This window comes from Canis lupus, chromosome 1, assembly GCF_048164855.1.
Source record: "Canis lupus baileyi chromosome 1, mCanLup2.hap1, whole genome shotgun sequence".
NCBI classification, from domain to species: Eukaryota; Metazoa; Chordata; class Mammalia; order Carnivora; family Canidae; genus Canis; species Canis lupus.
The window spans coordinates 71,596,339-71,616,211 of NC_132838.1; the positions used below are offsets into that span (position 1 = coordinate 71,596,339).

The window sequence follows — 19,873 nt, forward strand, 5'->3', positions numbered from 1 at the left end:
AAAAAATAAAATAAAATAAAACACAGTTTCCTGGGTTCTTCTTCCAGAGGTTCTGATTCAGTCTGTCTGGGGTGAGATCCAGGAATTTATGTTTTTAGCAGGCATCTCACATGATTCTCAGCCTTTTTCAGGCTTGAGAAGCTTTGGGGGAGTTGATCACTGCATTCCCCAATTCCTGACAGTGAGCTGTGGAGTCCTCCCAACTCCCAGCAGCCCTTGGTCCTTTCTTCCTGAGCATGTGACCTGCCTCAGCTGTATCTGCTGACAGTAGATGGAGAGTCTGGCTCATTCGTATGCAGGGCTCTAGCCCCGTGCCCCGCCTAGAGCCAGGCACACAGTAGGCACATAAGTGATGTTTGTTGAGGGTCTTGCTCAGGACTCCTTCTAACTTCAAAAGTCTTTGAAATGTGCAGATATCTTTGAAGGGCTCTCAAAGGGGTTACCCTACATTATTTAGGAAAAAAACAGTAGAGCTGTCTTTGTTTTTACTGTCCAGGAGGCTTAACCAACAGCGAGTACATTTGCATTTCCTTCTTTCCCCAAGCAGCAGAAAGCAAAACAACCTGTGCTGTGGCTAGAAAATGAATATATACAGACACAAAGGACAGACTCACTGCCCGTAGCCCTCTGGCCATCAGTGTCTTCCCTTCATTCCCTGCTGGCTACAGCGCCAGTGGTGAAAGCAAGGACAGGCCATCACTGAGGCTTGGTTGGGACAGTATGACCCAAGAGAAAATGGGGACCTTTTCTACATTCCTTTAATCCCACGAGGAATAATGAAGAGAAGAAAGAGAAGCGGATGTGGAATGAGTTTTCTCTGTTAAAAGTGTGGCTCAGAGGAAGAAGACAGTAATGCAAAGTAGTTGAACTGGTATGTGCCAAATTATAAATCGTTTCTGAAAAATTACTGTGAGATATCACTACACAACTGTCAGACCAGAATGTGCTTTAGCAAGGGAGTCAGCCACCATCACTTGCATTTGGCAGAGACTGAAGGCAGGCAGCTGAGTGGGAAAGCTTTATAGTGGCAAGAAGGGAAGGTTTCAAGTATAGATAGCACGTTGGCATCCTGGGCTGGTTACTGAGTTATCATGGGCTGGTTTCTTGGGTGGCTGATGCAGTCTGTGGGTCAGAGTACCATTTTTATATAGGCTTTGGCCTGGCCATTGCCCACATGTGTATTCAGTCCCCCAGTGATTATACCTAGAGAAATTGACCACATCTTGCTCTCTCTCTCTCAATAAGCACCCCTCCCTTCCAAGGCTGAAATGAAGCAGCACATTCAGGAAACATGCCTCCATCTTTTTGGAGAACAGAGCCTATTCTGTCTACCATGCCCCCCACAAGCCTTCCTTAAACACTGCTTTTCTTATATTAATTCTCTGCTGAAAAATATGTGCATTAACTCAGGATTAAGTCTGACCCTCCTGCATCTCCCACTCATCCAATCTATTCCTCTCCACGCTTCCCTCAGGCAGGCATCCCTGCCTCCCCTGGCTCTCCCATACCTCCCTGTACTTCCCTGCCCTTTCCCCCATAGACCCTATTCATGGAATGCCTTCTGCTCTTTCCCAAATCCTGCCCGCAGTTTAAGTTTCAATTTTAATCCATGAACCATCTCCCCACCACTCTGGTGTGTATGCTATGCATCGGAGACTCAGCTGCGGCAGCTGGTTAAAAGGCAGAGTCCAAAGTCCCCCTTAGATTCTGATTTATTAGGTCTAGGGCTGGTCAGGAAAATCACATTTGGACTGGTGGGGAACAATGGGAAAGGATTCTTTAATTAAAAAGTAAACATTTGGGGGCACATGAGTGGCTCAGTTGGTTAAGTGTCTTACTTCTTGATTTCAGCTCAGGTCATGATCTCCGGCTCCTGAGATGGAGCCCCGTGTCGGGCTCCTCATTCTCCCTCTCCCTCTGCCTCTTCCCCCGCCCCCCAGCTCCTGTGTGCTCATTCTCTCTCTCTCTCTAGAAAAAGAAAAAAGAACGTAAACAACATATGCATGAACAGAGAGGTGGAAAACCACACCCTTGTATATGTGTATGTGTGTGTGTGTGTATATATATATTACATATTAGGGAAAAATTGTGAAAGGCTTTCAAATGAACCAAAAAGATAGCTGGGCAACTTCAATGGAAAACTAGGTGTTGTCTGGCATGACTTCCAGATCTATTAGATTTTATGTCCAGTTTTCCAGATTATTTAATTTTATGTCTGCCCCTTTCATTGTTGTTGAGCTTTTTATTTTTTTATTTTTATTTTTATTTTTACAATCCTGAGGTCTTTTATTTCCTTTACAGTTATCATGCCATGAATTCATAGGGAATGGGTTCCAGCAGTTCAGGCTCCTTTCCATTGGTTCTCACAAAGTGTGCTTCTCTGGGTGGGGCAGGCTGGTGCTTCAGTTGGACCCAAGTACCTTTCTCTTTGGCTTCCTTCTTTTTCTGATCATTTTCCTTCACATGCTTCAGGAAGCTATCTCGGCTCTTTGAGTGTTTAATATGCTCAATGTGGACATTAATTCTCTTGGCAAGAATCTTGCCCTTAACTTGTTTGTTTACAACAATGCCAACAGCATGCTGAGTAACATTGTAGACCCTTCCAGTTTTGCCATGGTATCATTTGTGGGGCATTCCTTTTTGAACAGTGCCCATTCCCTTGATGTCCACAATATCACCTTTCTTATAGATTCGCATGTATGTGGCCAAAGGAACAACTCCATGTTATCTAAAAGGCCTAGAGAATATATAGCGGGTACCTCTCCTCTTTCCCTTTGTGTTGGTCATTTTGGTGAATTACTGGAAGATGGCGGTTCCGGCCGAAAGGCTGTTGTTGAGCTTTTTAAAGTTCTGTAAAGTGTGGATAACTTGTAGCACTGCAAACAATTTTGCACATGGTGGAGGTCCCACTGATTTGTGTCTCCCACTGTGGAAGGGGTCACTTTGACATCTACTAAGCAAATTCATCTTGGTATTCTTATTGCCCTAGGTATGTGTCTGTCCCTGGGGTTCTCCTTTGAACGAGTGCTAACACCTTACTGATTAACAACGTTAATTAATCAGTTAAATAAAAATCATTGGCATATGTCATTTGATATTCCTATGAGATCCATGGTTTGACCTTTGAAGAATTCTCTCACACCCACGCAGGCACATACACATACATATATATAGGCCCTACTCTGGCTCAGTTATCTTACCCTGAGCAAATGCTTTAGTTTCATGAAAGATAGAGGTCAGGGGCTGAAGACAGGCCAAGCCATGCACCTGGCACGTTATTAGGTGGCGTGCTTCTGAAGTGGTCATTCAAAATGCTGGCATCGTCACTTTGTAATTATTTATTCCTCCCAGCTGCCTTTGAGTAAGAATGAGTATGTAGCATCACACTTAGCTTTTCCATGCAGCTCTGGGAACCTTGCTTTGGAAATCCTGAAGTGCCACCCAAGGAAGAGTTGAGTAAAGGTCAGACCTTCTGACGGCCAACCGAGCACCAAATGCTGCTGGTTGCTCAGAGTGTAGTCACAACACATCTCGACTCTTTCTTCTGTAGGAAGCCGGGGAGGTTCTGCTTCAGGACCTCCTGGAACGCTCTCCACCTGGTTCTCATGCGGCTAGGCAGCTGGAGCCGCTTAGCCATTCAGAAGCCATTCAGAAGCCAGCAGCACCAGAGGAACCACATGCGCACCCACCTCTCCTTCCTTCCTTCCACAGAGAACACCCACCTCTCCTTCCTTCCTTCCCTTTCTGATCTTTGCTTTAAAACCATTAGGGAAAAGGTCCAGGTGCTTCCGCACCTTTTGCCTTTCAACCTTCCATTGGACAAAGACTCTCTCACTGACTAAACTTTAGACTCCTCTGAACCCTTTTCTCAAAAAGGCTTCGTCCTTGGGCCCTGCCTTCAGCTTGCCTCATGATGCACCGAGTCCTGCTGAGTTGGGTTAGAAGGACCCCCACTGTACCTCCCATATCGGATCAAATTCCTCAGCCCTTCCCCTCTGTATCTGATCACTCCCAGTCCTCCTCTGGCAAGAATCTTAGATTAGGTTAGCAAGATAGAGCTTGATGTCTACTCTTAGTACTTTTTCATACACAGACCCTCTTGCTCTGCTCCTTGGTTGTAAATCCCAGCTGTCTTGGCTATCTTCAGAGTGGAGCCCAGTCTCTCTCCCATGGCCACAGTCAGGACACCTGTCGCCACAGTCTTGGCTAAGGTCTTCCTTCCCTTTTTAGAAGCGTCAGAATGAATTTTTTCTTTAACACCATTAGGGTGTGAGCTCAAAGGGATGAGTGAGCCTAGCCCTTCTGATCCCTCTGCCGAGTTCGCCCAAGCTGACTTGGGCTGCTTTCTGCTTGCTGAGACCTGCCCCAATCAGGTAACCATCTCTTCACCTTCCAAGACATCCTGTTGGTGCACTCGCCCTTGGACACCTCTAGCCTGCAGCCCTAGAAGAGAATTGCCAATTCCCCTTCCACCCTTTTGAAAACCTCCCTCTGTGCAGATCCTTGTTTCAATCGCCAGAGTATCCTGGGTTTCAAGGCATTTTGCCCAGCCAGGTGCAGCACATCGTCTCTCTATGCACTTCTTCATGTGTGGAAAGGGTCTGAGGACTTTGTAACCCACCTCCCAGCACCCCTTGGGGATTCATCTGATTTTTCAGCAGGAGAATTCTACAGGCTTCGGACGTTTAAAAAAAAAAAAATCAGCCCAGCCTCATAGAACCCAGAACCCAAATAGAAGTCAACCCCCAAGCGGCTCAAGGACAAAAGGGGGCTAGGAAATTCGCCTAATCGGCTGACACAACAAACCATATTCCTAAAGGGGCAAAGACTGATTTCCTATGTTGGAAAGAATTTACGATCTCAGTTGCTTTTCCTTTCTTTTTTCTTTTTGCCAGCTTCCTCCTCCTCCTCATGCAATAAAGATCAATTTGTCTGGGAGCCACTTCTTTTTGATGAGAGACCGTTTCTGGGAGAGGTCTCGGGCTTCAAGGAGCACATACAAGTAAGTAGTAAAAAAAGAAAACACAACACACAACGCACGGCGCAGCGCCACCCCAGGCCTCCTCTGACCGCAGCCGCCCCGCAGCCCAGCCTCGGCGTCCAGCCGTGTGGGCGGCCCTCTGAGCAGAGTGCAGCCAGGTCAGCCTAATTAGCCAGGCTAATGTCTGGTTTCCTGGGGAGAGTTTTTGTGAAGTAATTGCCTGCCTTGGGGTCAAAATGTAGTAATTATAGGTCTTTTTGTTACTAAATGAGATAAACAGCCTTTGAATTCTTGCAGCAAGTTAGCCAATCACAGGAGACTTCTCTTTGTGCCCCAGAACTGCAGAGGCTATTTTGACAGGTGATTTCAATACCATGTAGCTATTTATTTATTCTGGGCCTGGGACATAAACACAAACATCTTGGCCTCCAATTGCACACGTTAAGACTATCAGGACTCTGTCAGAACCAAATGTGGGGATTGCAGGGCAGAGGGTCTGCTTAAAACGCTGACGTTGGAGAATGAGGTCGGCAGATACTTTGAGCTAAAGGAGAAATTCCCTCACAATTTTAAAGTTAACAGAACAGCAGAATTATCCGTGTTAACCAGTTCCCTTTCTCCCAGTTGTTTGCTTATTTTCTCTGTAAAAGTCAACAACAGGACAGTCTGGGAAGACCATGGGAAGCTAATAAAGTAGGCAATGTCGTTTCCACCTCCAGAGGTAGACAATGGAGCATGGAGAAAGGAATTCATTCCAAGCTTGACATGAACATATTTTTTACCAGTCCTGGTTGGGGTGAACGGGACTCGCCCCACGAGTGGGAATAAAACTGGTGTGAAGATCAGGAAATAGGAAATGGGGAAATGATTTATAACTGAAATGAACATTGTTTCAAGGATCTTGTTGCCTCCTGGGCACCCCACACACCTGCAGGCACCTAGCTGGCTAACCCTGGCAACCCGAGGCCCACAGACCAGCAGCATCAATATCACTGGGGAGTTTGCTTGAAATGCAGGGTCCTAGGCCCCACTGCAGACCTCTTGAGTCATAGTCTGCAGTATATCATGATCCCCAGGGGATTCCTATGCTTATTCAAGATTAAGGAGTTTTAGTTTAAATTACCATGTGATAGGGTTTATTCCAGATGGGTATGGCTTGTTTTAGGAAAAACATTGAGAAAGTATGTCCTCCAAAGTATGGAGACATAAGGTGAGTAGTTAAGTACCAGAATGGTGGTCTACAACATTTTGGTCTCTTTAGAGGAAAAGTGACTTGTAGACTTTCTTTTTTTTTTTTTTTTTTTTAAGATTTTATTTATTCATGAGAGACTCAGCGAGAGAGGCAGAGACACAGGCAGAGGGAGAAGTAGGCTCTGTCCTTGATGTGGGACTCGATTCCAGGATCCCGGGGTCACTCCGGGGTTTTATTCCCACTACTATTTCTTGATCTTCACATCAGTTTTATTCCCACTCAGCCAAAGGCTGACACTCAACCACTGAGCCACCCAGGTGTCCAATTTATAGACTTTCCTAATGTCAAAACTCGGTTGCATGTGGGAGTTTCAGCCGATCCCTCCATTTCCTCCCTGCTTTACCTGGGAAATGAGAAGAATATAGTCTCCCTACCTCTCTGGGTCTATAGTTGCAGCTTGATACTATAAATGGATTACTGTTGGAGCCTGCGGCTGGTCCGTGTCTGTTCTCACTTTTCCCAGTATATCTTTTAGGCCCAGTCATGCATATGGAAGTCTGATAATTAACAAGATAGGTAAACTTTTGGGCATCAAAACAAACCTTAATGTTTAGAAGGAACTGACTGCTGGGGTAGGTCTAGAAGGAGGTTTGTGCAGTTTGTACTATTTCCAAATCCCACATCAAATGCACCAAATAGTGTATGGGAGCTCTGCAGAACTTGCCTATAGGATACTCTTGATATTTTTCTAGCACATAGGTGGATTTCAAAGACTCTGTCTTATGATGGTGTTAGTGAAGATAGGCAGCACCTCATGATGCAGAGCATGGATTTTTAAAAAGATATTTATTGGACCATGTCACTATATTGTATAGTTTTCTATACACTAAAAACAAAACCTTAACCAGCAGTCAGTAATCCCTAAGGAAAAGAATTAGAGTATACTACAATATTTCCATTATTTTAATTCCATTTGAGAACTTGGAAGCCAAAGTGCTTTCAAAGCATTCTGCAGATGAGTTACTCCAAAATCATCTCCTACTAAGAAAATTCTGAGGGCAGCCTGGGTGGCTTAACGGTTTAGCGCCGCTTCAGCCCAGTGAGGGATCCTGGAGACCCGGGATCGGGTCCCATGTCGGGCTCCCTGCACAGAGCCTGTTTCTCCCTCTGCCTGTGTCTCTGCCTCTCTCTCTCTCTCTCTCTCTCTGTCTCTCATGAATAAATAAATAAAATCTTTAAAAAAAGAAAGAAAGAAAATTCTGATTGATGACACATATTCTATTCCTGAAATCAGAATCTCTTTTCCAAATCATCCTATAGGAATTCCATTCTTAATACTGCACAAAATACATGAGTTCTCTATCCAAGACTGCCCAGCTATAAAGTAGAAGTATCACTAAATGGTGGCTGCTGGGAATATGCAAGCCACATACTAAGTAAGATAAACAATATCCTTCACTGAACAAGTATTTATTGAGTACATAATGTCTAAATACAGGCCTGGAGTAATTAGAATAGCAGTTAAAATTTTAGTGAATGCTATCAGGCAACCTTCTACACAGTTCTCACATACTATTTAATTTATTTATAAAATAATCCCATAGTTTGGTAGATTTGGAGGCTGAAGCCCAGAACACCCAAATAATTTGGCTGAGATCACACAATTAATAAGTGGTAGAGCTAAGATCTGAAACTAGGAAGTTGTCTCATGAGTTGGTAGTTGGTACTCTTAATCCCAATACGATCCACAGCTCTAAGAAGATAGATCCTACCGTTGCTTTCACGGCACTTATTATTTCACAGGGAAGATAGACGTCAAATGACTAATTGCAAGTCTGACGAATTTTAAGTCTGGTGAGTTTTATGCTATAGAAATGTATCAAAGGGGGGTCTGAAGTCTTTCAGAATAAGTCACAAATTTAAGTTGCAAGTGAGAATTCCTGGTATAAAGTTTCCACAGCAAGGCCAGAGTATGGAGCTAGAGCCCAATTAGGGTGAAACTGGATGAGTTACGGTAATAATGCTGAGTTTTATTTGGAGAAGAATGGAAAACTGTTAAATCAAGTGAGAGACTGCCCCAATCTGATTATGACGACAGCAGGGTGGAGTAGTGGAGAGTGGGTGGCTTGGAGGTGGTGGGAAGGCCCCTGTGGGAGGCTGTTGCAGTAGGATGATGGCTTTGCCAGAGTGTCGGCCGTGGGGATGGGACATGTGGTTGGGGGTCAAGGAAAAGGAGTTCAATTTCTGAAATGTAAAATATGAATAGTGAAGCTTAATATAGACTCATTGACTTGATAAAACATAACCAAGTATAGCAAACCATGGAGCCTCTCCTCCATATTTTATCCTCCACAGGATGGGCCAGGCACCCTGCAAAGTGGTTTGTGTGCTTGTATCATTGATCTTTACAACGACCCTGTCAGGCTAGCACTGTTTAGATTCCCATTTGACATATGAAGATGAGGCTGGGGAGGGTTAAGTGAGGTCCCAAGGTCACAAGAAAAGTGGCAGAAGCAGTGCTAAAGCTCTAGGGTGTCTGATCCCACCAACTACAGTCCTCACGTGTCTCTTTCCAGAGCTTGTCTGACGATAAGACTCACCTATAACACTTGTTGAACAGACTTATCTCTGGGCTCCCTCTCTGGATGTGCTGATTCGGTGAGCTGGGGCCCGGGATGTGTGTACTCACAAATTCCATCACCACTTTCCCCTCATGCTGCTTAGTTTTATTCACAGAACTGATCACAACTGGAAATCTTGTTGTGTTATGTATTGATTTATTACCTAGCAGCTCCTCTAGAACAAACCCCCCAGAAGGTCATGGCTTTGGCCCCCTGGAATGTGCCAGGATCCTCTTTCCCGCCCCTCCCCTCTCTCTAGAGGACCCTGAGGGCCCCTGGCCCTGTCTCCTGGCTTCTATCCTCGCTCCTCCTTTGACCCATCTCCATACTGAAGTCACAGTGATCTTTGAGACATGTCAATTTACTCGGCCATCAATCCCTTCCTCAAATTCTTAGAACAAGAATGCTACAATCTGGCCCTTACTTCCTCCCTCGGTCCCTCAATCCAGCCAGGCACTCAGCCTCAGTGTGACCCAAGTGCTCCGAGCATCAAGGGTCCCATGGGAGGCTCCCAAGCACACTTTTCCTGGAGGTACCAGAGTTGCCCTCACTGCTACAGTGTGGAGGTAGTGAGGCCAGAGGCCACAGTCCCCAGTGGCCACTCCTCTGCCTACTTCCCTTCTGGGTATTCGTGAAGCTTCAAGAGAGAGCCGTTTGCTGGCTGACTCAGAGACAGGCTCAGCAGGCTAAGCTCTGCGGCTGTACTGCTGACCCAGGTGGAAGGCACGAGAAGGTGTCCTGAGTGGGAGTTCAGGGAGGGCTGTTCAGCTGTCCCGGTGGGCAGAGGCAGAGCAGAGAACGCAGGGAGGTCTCCCACAGAAGAATTCTGCGGTGGCTCCCTGGGTGGCCCGGCCGGCACAGCCTGCTGTGTTCTGTGCAGTTAAAAGCAAGCTGCGGGTGGAGGGACCTCTGTGCTCGGGCCGAGCGCGGCTTACGCCACACATGGCTAAAGTACACAGACGATTAGCAATCAGGGCAAGGACCTCCCTGCTGCAGAAAATGACACAGGGGTTACTTCTCTGTAAACAGCCCCAGAAAAGCCCCGGTTCCTTTTACGGGCTGTCTCTCCTCCCTTTGAGAAGTTGCAAATGCACCCACCCAGGGCTTTGGCTCTCAATCCACCAACGGGCAGGAGGCGCGCGCGCGTGCACACATGTGCACACACACGAACACATGCGCGCACCCCGCCGTCTGGGCAGCAGCACACCCCGAAGGCCCTAGGATCTCTCAGAAGGCTGCGCCCTCAGACCCAGTGGGCGCTGTGTGGAACCAGAGGAGCTTGAAAGTAGAAAACAGGTGGCCCTTGGTCGGAGTGGCCCGGCCATGGGGAGCATCCCTCGTGGGCCCAGTGTCCTGCACCTTCGTTTCCTGGGTCCCTGGTAAGAACAAAAGAGAGCATTTGCACGTTGCCTGTTATTTATTCCAAATTAAAATATCCTGAGTAATCTTTCCAGCCCTCCTTAGAAAAGATGGGACAGAGACTTAAGGGGTTTTAAAAGCCTCAAATCCTACTCAGATCTATGACACCAGAGCCTTTTGGAGTCTCTGCAGCAAAGTGATTTTGAGGCGTCCCTCTACCTGGGAAGTCCAAAGCAACATTCTTTGGGAACAAAGATTTGTGCTTGTATTAATGGCCATTAAACTTGTGAATGACGGAAGGCCCCACACAGGCCTAAGCAGCAAAGGAGATTTCTGGGCTTCTGCAGCTGGAAAGTCCAGATGGGTTAAGGCGCGCATTCCAGGGGTAGCAGTGAAAGCAAACATGTACTGAATCCTGAGCACAGATCGCACTAGCCCGGGCATTTAACCCTCAAGCCACACAATGATCATGGCCCTATCCCCAACCCATTTTGCAGAGGAGCAGGGTGAGGAACAAGACTTGTATCTGGAGGCCGACAGGGCCTGGATGGGACCATGAGGCCCTAACCCCCTAATCTGATCTCTGAATGCCACTCAGTCTGGCTCCCAGTCTCCTTAGGCAGTTGTCTCTGCCACTTTCTGAACTTGTCCCATCCTACCCACTGGGCACAGGCTTCCACCCTTCCTGGGGAAGCCCCCTGGGGAAAGCCTCCCCCCACCTTGCTCTAGGGGGCTTCAGGCCAGGGCAGTCTCTTGCTGCCGCTCTACAGAGCAGGTAGGGGGGCCAAGCAGGAAATACAAACGTGTGACAAGGGCCATGTGCTGGGGGCACTGTGACAACCAGGACCAGCCACCACACGGATGTGGCCCGGGGGTCTCCAGATCCTCTAATTTTCAAGAAAACCAGAAATCTGGACTTTTCATGTAAAAGTTTCTGCTTTTGAAAATGTTATGCAGGCCTAACCACATGCATTTTGGAGTCACTGGTGTTCGATTTCTGCTCTCCATTAGAGTCTTGGGGAAGCAGCCCTAGGGGCTCACCTGTCTTTGAGGCAGCTCCTTTAGCCAGGGGTGCTTCCTCCACCTGGGACCCGGTTAGCTACTGGAGGTGGGGGATGTTGGGGGGGTGATGCGCAAAGGGATATGCGACCAGAGCCCTGCTGAGACCACCCAGCTCGTGGTTGGCATCTCCAAAGAAGAAATGATTGAGTAAAGTCTAGAACGTCTGCACAGCCACTTGTATGAGTCCATAGTCCCTTAGAGCAAATCGTAAGAGAAAAAAAATATTCCATTTAAAGTTAAAGTCGGTTATTGTTTGGACTAGCTTCAAAGCAGAGATGAACAGAATGGGCTAAGAGGCGGCCGGTGTGAGCAGTAGTGGCATTTCTCCAGCCTCTAATGATGTTCCTTAGTCAGAAACCAGGGGACCCACGGAGGTTGGGCTGGGAGCTTGGTTTCCATTTCCTATTCAAAGGTTAGCCTGTCTGATGAGATAAACACAAAGGAGCCAGATGTGGTACGATTGTGACAGTCGCTGATTATATCGGATACTTTACCTGCGAGGCATTTCCACCTTGGGGCGGGGGCGGACTCTGATGAGCAGCTCTTGTGGGCCTTTCTGGGTGGGGTTCTAACCCGTAGCCCAGCTAGAAGCCCTGCCATGTGCTTCACCACAGACTTCGGGTTCCTAACTGAACAATTCTGCACAGATTTGAATATTTTCCTGTCCTTGGTAGGATGGGTTCAGGAGGTGCTCCCCTACGTGGTACAGAGATCTGAGCACCAGCAGGGGTCCCTCTGCCCTCTAGTCAGAGCCTAAGGTTACTCGTGGCACTATCTTTCCTCAGGCTTAACACATTGTGCATCTCTGTTAGGCGTACGTGGTTCTACACTAACCTGGAAGGATGGTGTGTTAGTGCGTGTGACAAGCTGCTTGGAAACCGTCGGCCCTGTTTCAGCTGCTACCTACAACTCTTCCTCTCATAAAGGCCTCTGGGGACAGGCACTGTGAGCCCATTTTCCAGAGGATGACACCGAGTCTCCAGGAGTTGGAAGGAAGCTATACATGATAGTTATATTTAGTATTCCGATAACAAGTGTCAGGGGCAGGATGCCAGGAGTATCACATAGAATGCTGTTGGCCACAGTTAGCAGAAAATTCTAATGCAACTGAGTTAGAAATGAGGAAACTCATTATCTATCAGGAGCCTAGGTCTGGAGGTTGGGGGGCCGCTGCTTACGTTCATGGCTCAAATGACACCATCAGGAACTCAGATTCTTTCCTTCTATTTGTCATCTTCGGCAGGTCGGCCTTGACCTCAGTCCTCACTGGCCTACTTGGCTGTCTTCCACCCAGACTCACCCATACCTGGCATGAGGGAGGCAGCAGGGCCACCAGCTGGGCTGCTCGTGCCCTTACCTTACACATGGCTTTGAAGGATCCACACCTTAGCTTGTCTGAGTTTTGCTGTAAAGTTACATTAGCAATGCCCATTTTCTTTCAGTTAGCCTAATAGGTTGAAAAGAGCTCTTCGTTTATGTTTTAGACAAAAGGTGTGTACCAGTCCAGGCTTGGAAATGAGTGAGAATTTTCTCCATTGCAAGTGACTCAAGTCCTGTCCTCCCACTTGTGGCTTCTGCTCTGCATGATGATTGAGAAGTTAGATCTGGAAATCTGGCCACAAAAATTACTTAATGGATTCATGCCTCAGTTTCCACCTTGTAAAATGGGGATCATATTAGAATCCACTCATAAGGTTGCTCAGTAAGGATTCAGTAAGTTAGTACATGGGAAATCCTTGGAACGGGGTCTGGCCTACTGTAAGGGTTCAGTAGGCTCCAGGTCTTAGTGTTGGTCTCCAAGGTGCCTCAAGAATGAGGCAGCTTTGATGTGACAGCCGTGCAGCCTGTGCTTCCAATGAAGAGTGTGGGCTAGCCCACTACCTCAGATCCCAGAGAGGACTCTGTGGTTCAAATAGCCCCCTTTCAGCCCAAGCTGGGGCTTGAGCCGTGCCCCGCCACTCCGTGCAGGGACTGAGGTCCCCCGCAGACCTCCCCAGGCATTGAGAAGAAGGAGTGGTTTCCTAAAGGGGATCCAGAAGGCTATGACCAGAGCAAGGGTGGTAGGTGTGCCACATGGATGATGCTACGGATGACCCGCCATCATTCCTTCTGCTGTTGATCCCTGGGAGTGGGCATTTGGACTCAACATGTAACTATATTAGACACCGTTTTATTTATTTTTTATTTTTTATTTTTTTTAAGATTTAATTTATTTATTCATGAGAGACACAGAGAGAGAGAGAAAGGCAGAGACACAGGCAGAGGGAGAAGCAGGCTCCATGCAGGGAGCCTGATGTGGGACTCGATCCCAGGACTCCAGGAACACAACCTGGGCTGAAGGCAGGCACTAAACCGCTGAGCCACCCAGGGATCCCCTAGACACCGTTTTAGCAGCTGTGGTTGTGAGACATTTTTCGGGCATAATATAATTCTTTATTCTGCTGTCCAGACTGCAGTGTCATCTCTAAGAACTCTCTGAGTATTTGATCATATTTAGATTACTAAATTTTTTATGGTAAAAATTTGGAGGGGCAAATGATACCACCAGAGGCGAACTCAGCATTGATAGATGTGTAAAGAAAAACCACCCTTTCATTGCACTTCTTTGGTTATATAAGCAGGGTAAAAATTCGGTAGGAACCAGAAAGCAAGCAGGTAGCAGCTGTGTCTGCTCCATTAAGATAACTCCTCGGGTTATCAGCGAGGAGTGTGGCTCGCTGGGAAACACACAGGCCCTTCCTGAGGTGCCCTGGGCTCATGTGGGGCACTGGGGCACCTCAGGTGGGCCTCCCCACCATGCCATCCCCCTTCAGGCCTGAGGACATAGCTTTATCACCTCTGTGCCCCAGGGCTCCTGCCATGACAGGACATGTATGGGCTTTGTAACGGTTTATGAACAAAACTGATAATGCCTGTAAAAAATGTTTCTTTAGGGGCACCTGGTGGTCCAGTGGTTGAGGGTCTGCCTTTGGCTCAGGTTGTGTTCCCAGGGTCCTGGGATCGAGTCCCTGCAGGGTGCCTGCTTCTCCCTCACTCTATGTCCCTGCCCCTCTCTCTGTGTCTCTCATGAATGAATGAATAAATAAAATCTTAAAAAAAAACCCAAAGAACCCTTTTTAAAAAATAATGCAGTGCATTATAAATCATTTTTCTGAAGCCTGAAACTTGCTATGTGTGAGCAAGTACTTGGTAAAGTACTTTTTTATGCCAACAGAATATTTTTGAAATGTAAAAGCCACAGACCTCCAACTAACATCTTCCATTTAATCCTCATTTTTGGGCAGCCTGGGTGGCTCAGCAGTTTAGCACCACCTTCAGCTCAGGGCATGATCCTGGAGACCTGGGATCGAGTCCCACATCAGGCTCCCTGCATGGAGCCTACTTCTCCCTCTGCCTGTGTCTCTGCCTCTCTCTCTCTCTCTCTCTCTCTGTGTGTGTGTGTGTGTCTCTCATGAATGAATAAATAAATAAAATCTTTTTAAAAAATCCTCATTTTTTTTTTGACACGTACATGGTTTACAAAGTGAAACAGTTTTGCGACATCCAAACCAAAGCAGTCTGTCCATCCCGCCTTACCCATCCCCCTTCCCACCCTTCTGGCAAATGTAACTCCTTCCAGATCTTTCTTCTGATGTTTATCTCCATGTTGTAAAATAATAACCTTACATTGCTATTCTGTAAGTTTATAGTTTTTGATATTGTCCTCATCTATCTGAGCTGCTATAACAAAGCACCACTGATTGGGGAGTTTGTAAAAAAACAGAGATTCATTTCTCACAGTCTGGAGGCTGGATGTCCGAGATTAGGGTGCCAGGGTGATGAGGTTCTGGTGAGTGCCCTCTTCGGGGTTGCACACAGCTGACCTTTGGCTGTGTCCTCACATGGGGAGCAGAGGAAGCAAACTTTCTTGTGACTCTCCTGAGGGCACTAATCCCATGTGTAAAGGTTCCATCCTCATGACCTCATCTAACCCTAATTACCTCCTGAAGGCCTCACCTAACACCATCACAATCTAGGGTAGGACTTAAATATCTCCCCCCACGATTTGGCAGGGCAGGGGGTGGGTATCACCTACTAACTTCTAACTATAGAATATAAAGTCTGGCTCCTTTCATACGCCCTTCCCAACATTCTCCCCATACAGTTATTTCTATAATTTTTTGGTTAAACTAAAACTCATTTTTGCTAATATCAGGATTATATAAATAGCTGAGCTGGGTGGTATACTATGATTATTTCCTTTCAGAGTCACTTGTTTGTCTCTCTGGCAGCTAAAAATTGCTTCATATTTTCATTTCAAAATTTTGTAATGTACCTATCATTTATTCATCCTCAAATTCTTTGCCACAGTATACATTTCTCAAAACATTCTAACGCATCTAGTAATCTGTGTGATTCATATTTTTCTTGGTGATTATCCTTCTGGGGATTTCTGTTCCAATCTATGAGTTATTTTACTCAGTCTCTTCTCCATAGACTTTTTCCCCAGAGGATTCCTCTTTCCACTTCTGGTGAACTGGTTCTTTCTTAGACCAGCTGTAGTGTAGAGCCACTGTCATCAACCTAGGGATCTCATCCCTCACCCTAAGAATTCTAATTTGTGTTGGAATGTTTGTTTCTTGGATCCCATATTTTCCTCATTCTTGGTATATTTCCTTGCTTTAGTGAATTATACCCTTCCAATAGCTTCCCATTTTTGGTTTTGGTTTTTTCTGAGGCTTACATGTCTGAAAATGAAAATATATTTATTTTTTACTTTCACTTTTTGTTGATAACTTGGATGAGGGTGATAAAATTCTAGATTGGAAATCATTTTGAAGGTATTACTTTTCTGGCTTCAGTCCTGGTTCTGACAAGTCTAATGACATTTCAATTCCTGGTCTTTTGTGGGTGCCCTGTTTTTCTCTCAAGAACATAGTAGCATCATCTCTTTCTCAAACATTCTGAAAACTTAAGGTGGTCTGCTCTGATGTATTTTGTTTGCTGTTTGTTTCATTTATCGTGCCAAATAGTTGGTAGGAATTTTCCATCAGGAGACTTTGGTTCTGGGAAATTCTCTTACTTTATTTTCTGATAATTTTCCTCATGCAGAGTGAAGAAAGTCTAGCTTTAAAATTTGGTGGACTAACCGTCTAATTATTTTGGTATTTGCTATCTTATTTTCTAATCCCTTCTTTATATGTCTTCCATTTAAAAAGAATGTATTTCTTGAGATACCTAGGTGGCTCAGTTGGTTAAACTGACTTGATTTTGGCTCAGGTAATGATCTCAGGGTTGTGAGATTGAGCCCTGTGTCAGGGATTTTCTCTCGCCTTCTCCCTCTGCCCCTCCTCTGCCTGCATGCTCTCTCTCTCTCGCAAATAAATAAATATTTTAAAAATGTATTTCAACTCTATCTTTCAACTTCTATGATGAAGTTTTTAAAATTCATGTTATTACTTTCGTAAATTCTTCTTTATGTGGCATCTTGATCTTGTTTTATGAGTATAATATCTCCTTTCTTTACTTAAAAAATGAATTACAGATTTTAAAAAGATATCTTGATGTCTACGTTATCTCTTTTTTCCTCTTGTTTTTTTTTTTTTCTCTTTGTTCACAAAGACTTCCCTCAAGTATCTGCTAACCTTTGCATTTTATTTAAGAGTGACTGTTAAAATAGTACAGGAAACTCTGTATTGTGTGCAAAGGTTTTCCTTCTGTTGTAGTGTCCCAAAGGGTAATTGGCTATTTTGTTAGAAACTCCCAAATGTCATTACTCATAGTCAAGTATCTGGGGTCAATCAGTTTTTCCAGAGAAGAACTCTCTAATTTCCTGCTATGGGATGAGGTGGAGGGGAGGGTCCAAGCCTGACTTTCAGAGCTCAGAGCCAAGTGAGTAAAGAGGCTTGACTTTGACCTTACCTGCTGTTTACCTTGACTTTGACCTTACCTGCTGTTTGTCCCTGGGCTTGGACTCTCTCTGCTTTATCATCTTTAAAGAGTGACTCTCTTTCTGGATAACAGAGGGCTGATCTGTTGTGCCCAAGATTGTGTATACAAGAAACCACCAAGGAGCCGACACTGATGCAAGCGCACGAGGGTTTATTTGCAAGCTCGAGCTTGTGTGCAAGTATACCCGACACAGCGGAGCAGGGACTTGGACCCCGAGGTTAAGAGGCGTAGCAGTTTAATAGGGGCCAGTGGCCAATGAATTTGTAACACACAGAAAGTTGCATAGTCATGTCGGTCCACACGCAGGTGGCCGATTGAATTACAATTTACCCTATAGTGACCGTTTGAACTAGCCCATCACTCTGGTCAGAATTGGCGTGCAGGTTTGGAGGGCAAAAGGCGGGTTTACATTCTTATGAGCCGGTTTGGGTAAGGGTGTGCTCAGCGGCCTGACTAGGGTGGGGCAGCACCTTAAGCAATAAGCAGGTCATGTGGGGGTCAGACGGGAGGTGGCGGTACAGCACAAAATGGAGTTAGTCCAGGGGTAGGGGATCTTTGTTAAATTCCTTGGGTCCCACAGGTCCTATGCTGTGTGGGGTTAGCAAGGGGACTGGGACTTCATTCTCAACCTGACCACCAGGACTCTTCCCAAGAGAAACACCTGATGCTTCTATTCCCAAGATTTCCTCTAGGCATGAACCCACCTATAGCCCTGGGCTCAGAACTGGCTTTCTGACTCCTCTGATCTGCTCAGTTAATCACCATTAGATATGACTGCTACCTTCTGACCTCCCTCTGCTCTGACTCCTTTCATGTCCTCTTGTGCCCTTGTGGATCAATGTCTTTTTATCTTTTTTCTGTCACTTTAATGGGGTTTTGGGAGGGAGTAGAGAGGAATTTGTGTGTAATTCATCATGTTTACATAAATTTTCATAAATCCATAACACCTAAAGTCATTAACCAACCCACCTGTGTATCTCTCATTCGCATTTGGGACAACTCCTTTGTCTCCTAACTGCCCACCACATTTCCAGTGAATTGGCCTTACTTCTTAGTTGTGGTGGGGGTAACCTCATGGCAAGAGCCTCCAGTTTCTATGCAGAATTAGAGCAGGTGATAAAGAAACCTCTGCTAATCTCTAGAGTATTAGACACTGTTCCCAGGTCTAGGTAACTCTGAATATGCCAGACTTTTCTTAAGGAATTAAATAACAACGTAAGCTTTTGTTAAAGCTTCCAAATTTAAAATGATGTTGTATGAGGGAAAAGTCCCACAACAAAACATTCTGGTGTCTGAGAGAACAGCCATTGCTCTTTTTAGCCCTTTGCTTAAAAAAAAAAAAAAAAAAAAAAAAAAGTTCTCTGGATATAATGGAGGAAAAGTAGGATTGAGGGGTGGAGGGACTCGAAAGCCCACCCTAGGGTGTTTGTAGAAAAGGCAAGAACTGCTTGGAGCTATGGCATCCTGGCTGAGAGTGGCCCTTCTGGTCTGAGCCCAGTTCTCAGCTGAACAATATGGGTGAGCTGTGCCTATTTCTTCCCCAGGCTGAGGACATGGTAATTCACAGGCTATATCCTGGGTTTCTGCTGGTGGAGATGGTGATCAAAGACTCATTGATAATGCATTGCAGGAACAGACATCCTCTTGGCTATAGGGCAGAGTTTGAATCCTGGAGCTGGGTCCCTGGTGGACCTTGCAGATTCTGTGCTGAGAGGCTGCCAGGAGGCCAGCAGGACATTGGGAATTGTACCAGCTGTGGACTGGGCTCCCTTTGGGTACAGAATGTTTTATTCAGTGGAGAAAAAGTTCTGGGGCATATGAATAAAGCCTTTGGATTCCATGTAGAGGGCTGTTTAACTCTCTCACTCTTCTTCATGCTTTGAACACAGCCAAAGACATTTGGAACTTGGCCGACATTGATCATATCATAGGTGACAATGGAATCTGGGCCGCCCAAAATCAATGACAAATCAAATCTCTAACAACTGGCTGTTAGGACTTGTCTGCAGCACTGTGACGTTGCTAGTTGAGTACTCTTTGTATAAACACACTCGTATTAATATGTAAACTATTTCACTATTAATACTATACTATATAATAGTATTATATATATTATATATTATAATACTATTAATATGTAAACTATTTCCTTCCCAGTGAAGAGGCTCTTTATAAGACAGCTCTCATGTTCCTACCTGGTGAATGAAAAAAAGTGTTCTCTCTAGGTATGAGGGTTCTGATGTGGGGACAGGATACAATGTTTGATCCAGTGATATCTGGCTCCAATCCAGTCCGAGGTTCTGTGATCTAGGCCTGGGAAAGGAAGGAAGACAGCAGGGTTGTGGAGGTGGGAAGATGAGCTCTGGCAGGGAGGGGGAGTGTGAGTGTACTGAGTAGAAAAGTGCCCCCCCCACCCCCGCCAAATATGCCCAAGTCAACTTATGGAATCCGTAGACTTTTTTTGGAAAGAGTCTTTGCAAGTGTGATCAATTAAAAGATCTCAAGATGAGGTCATCCTGCATTTAGGGTAGGCCAAATCCAATGACTAATAGGTGTCCTTGCAAGAGAAAGGGGGAGGGGGGGCAGAGATTTGAGCCAGAGAGACACACAGGGAAGAAGGCCATGTGAAGAAGGAGGCAGTGATTGGAGTGATGCTGTCATAGCCAAGGAAGAGGCAGGAAGGAAAAAAGAGTCTTTGCTAGAACCTCTGCACTGAACATGGCCCTA

General features: G+C 45.8%; 1 long non-coding RNA gene and 1 pseudogene across 1 annotated transcript in view; one reads left to right on the top strand and one right to left on the bottom strand.

Annotated features, from left to right (window-relative positions):
* The window catches only part of LOC140619305 (uncharacterized), a 28,788-nt gene extending 23,783 nt beyond the window's left edge, over positions 1-5,005 (top strand). The window contains exon 3 of the long non-coding RNA XR_012019217.1: positions 4,896-5,005. This is a non-coding gene — a long non-coding RNA (uncharacterized lncRNA). The remainder of the gene's footprint in view (positions 1-4,895) is intronic.
* On the bottom strand, positions 2,284-2,787 carry LOC140619253 (large ribosomal subunit protein eL21-like; annotated as a pseudogene).
* Positions 5,006-19,873: the final 14,868 nt, after the last annotated feature.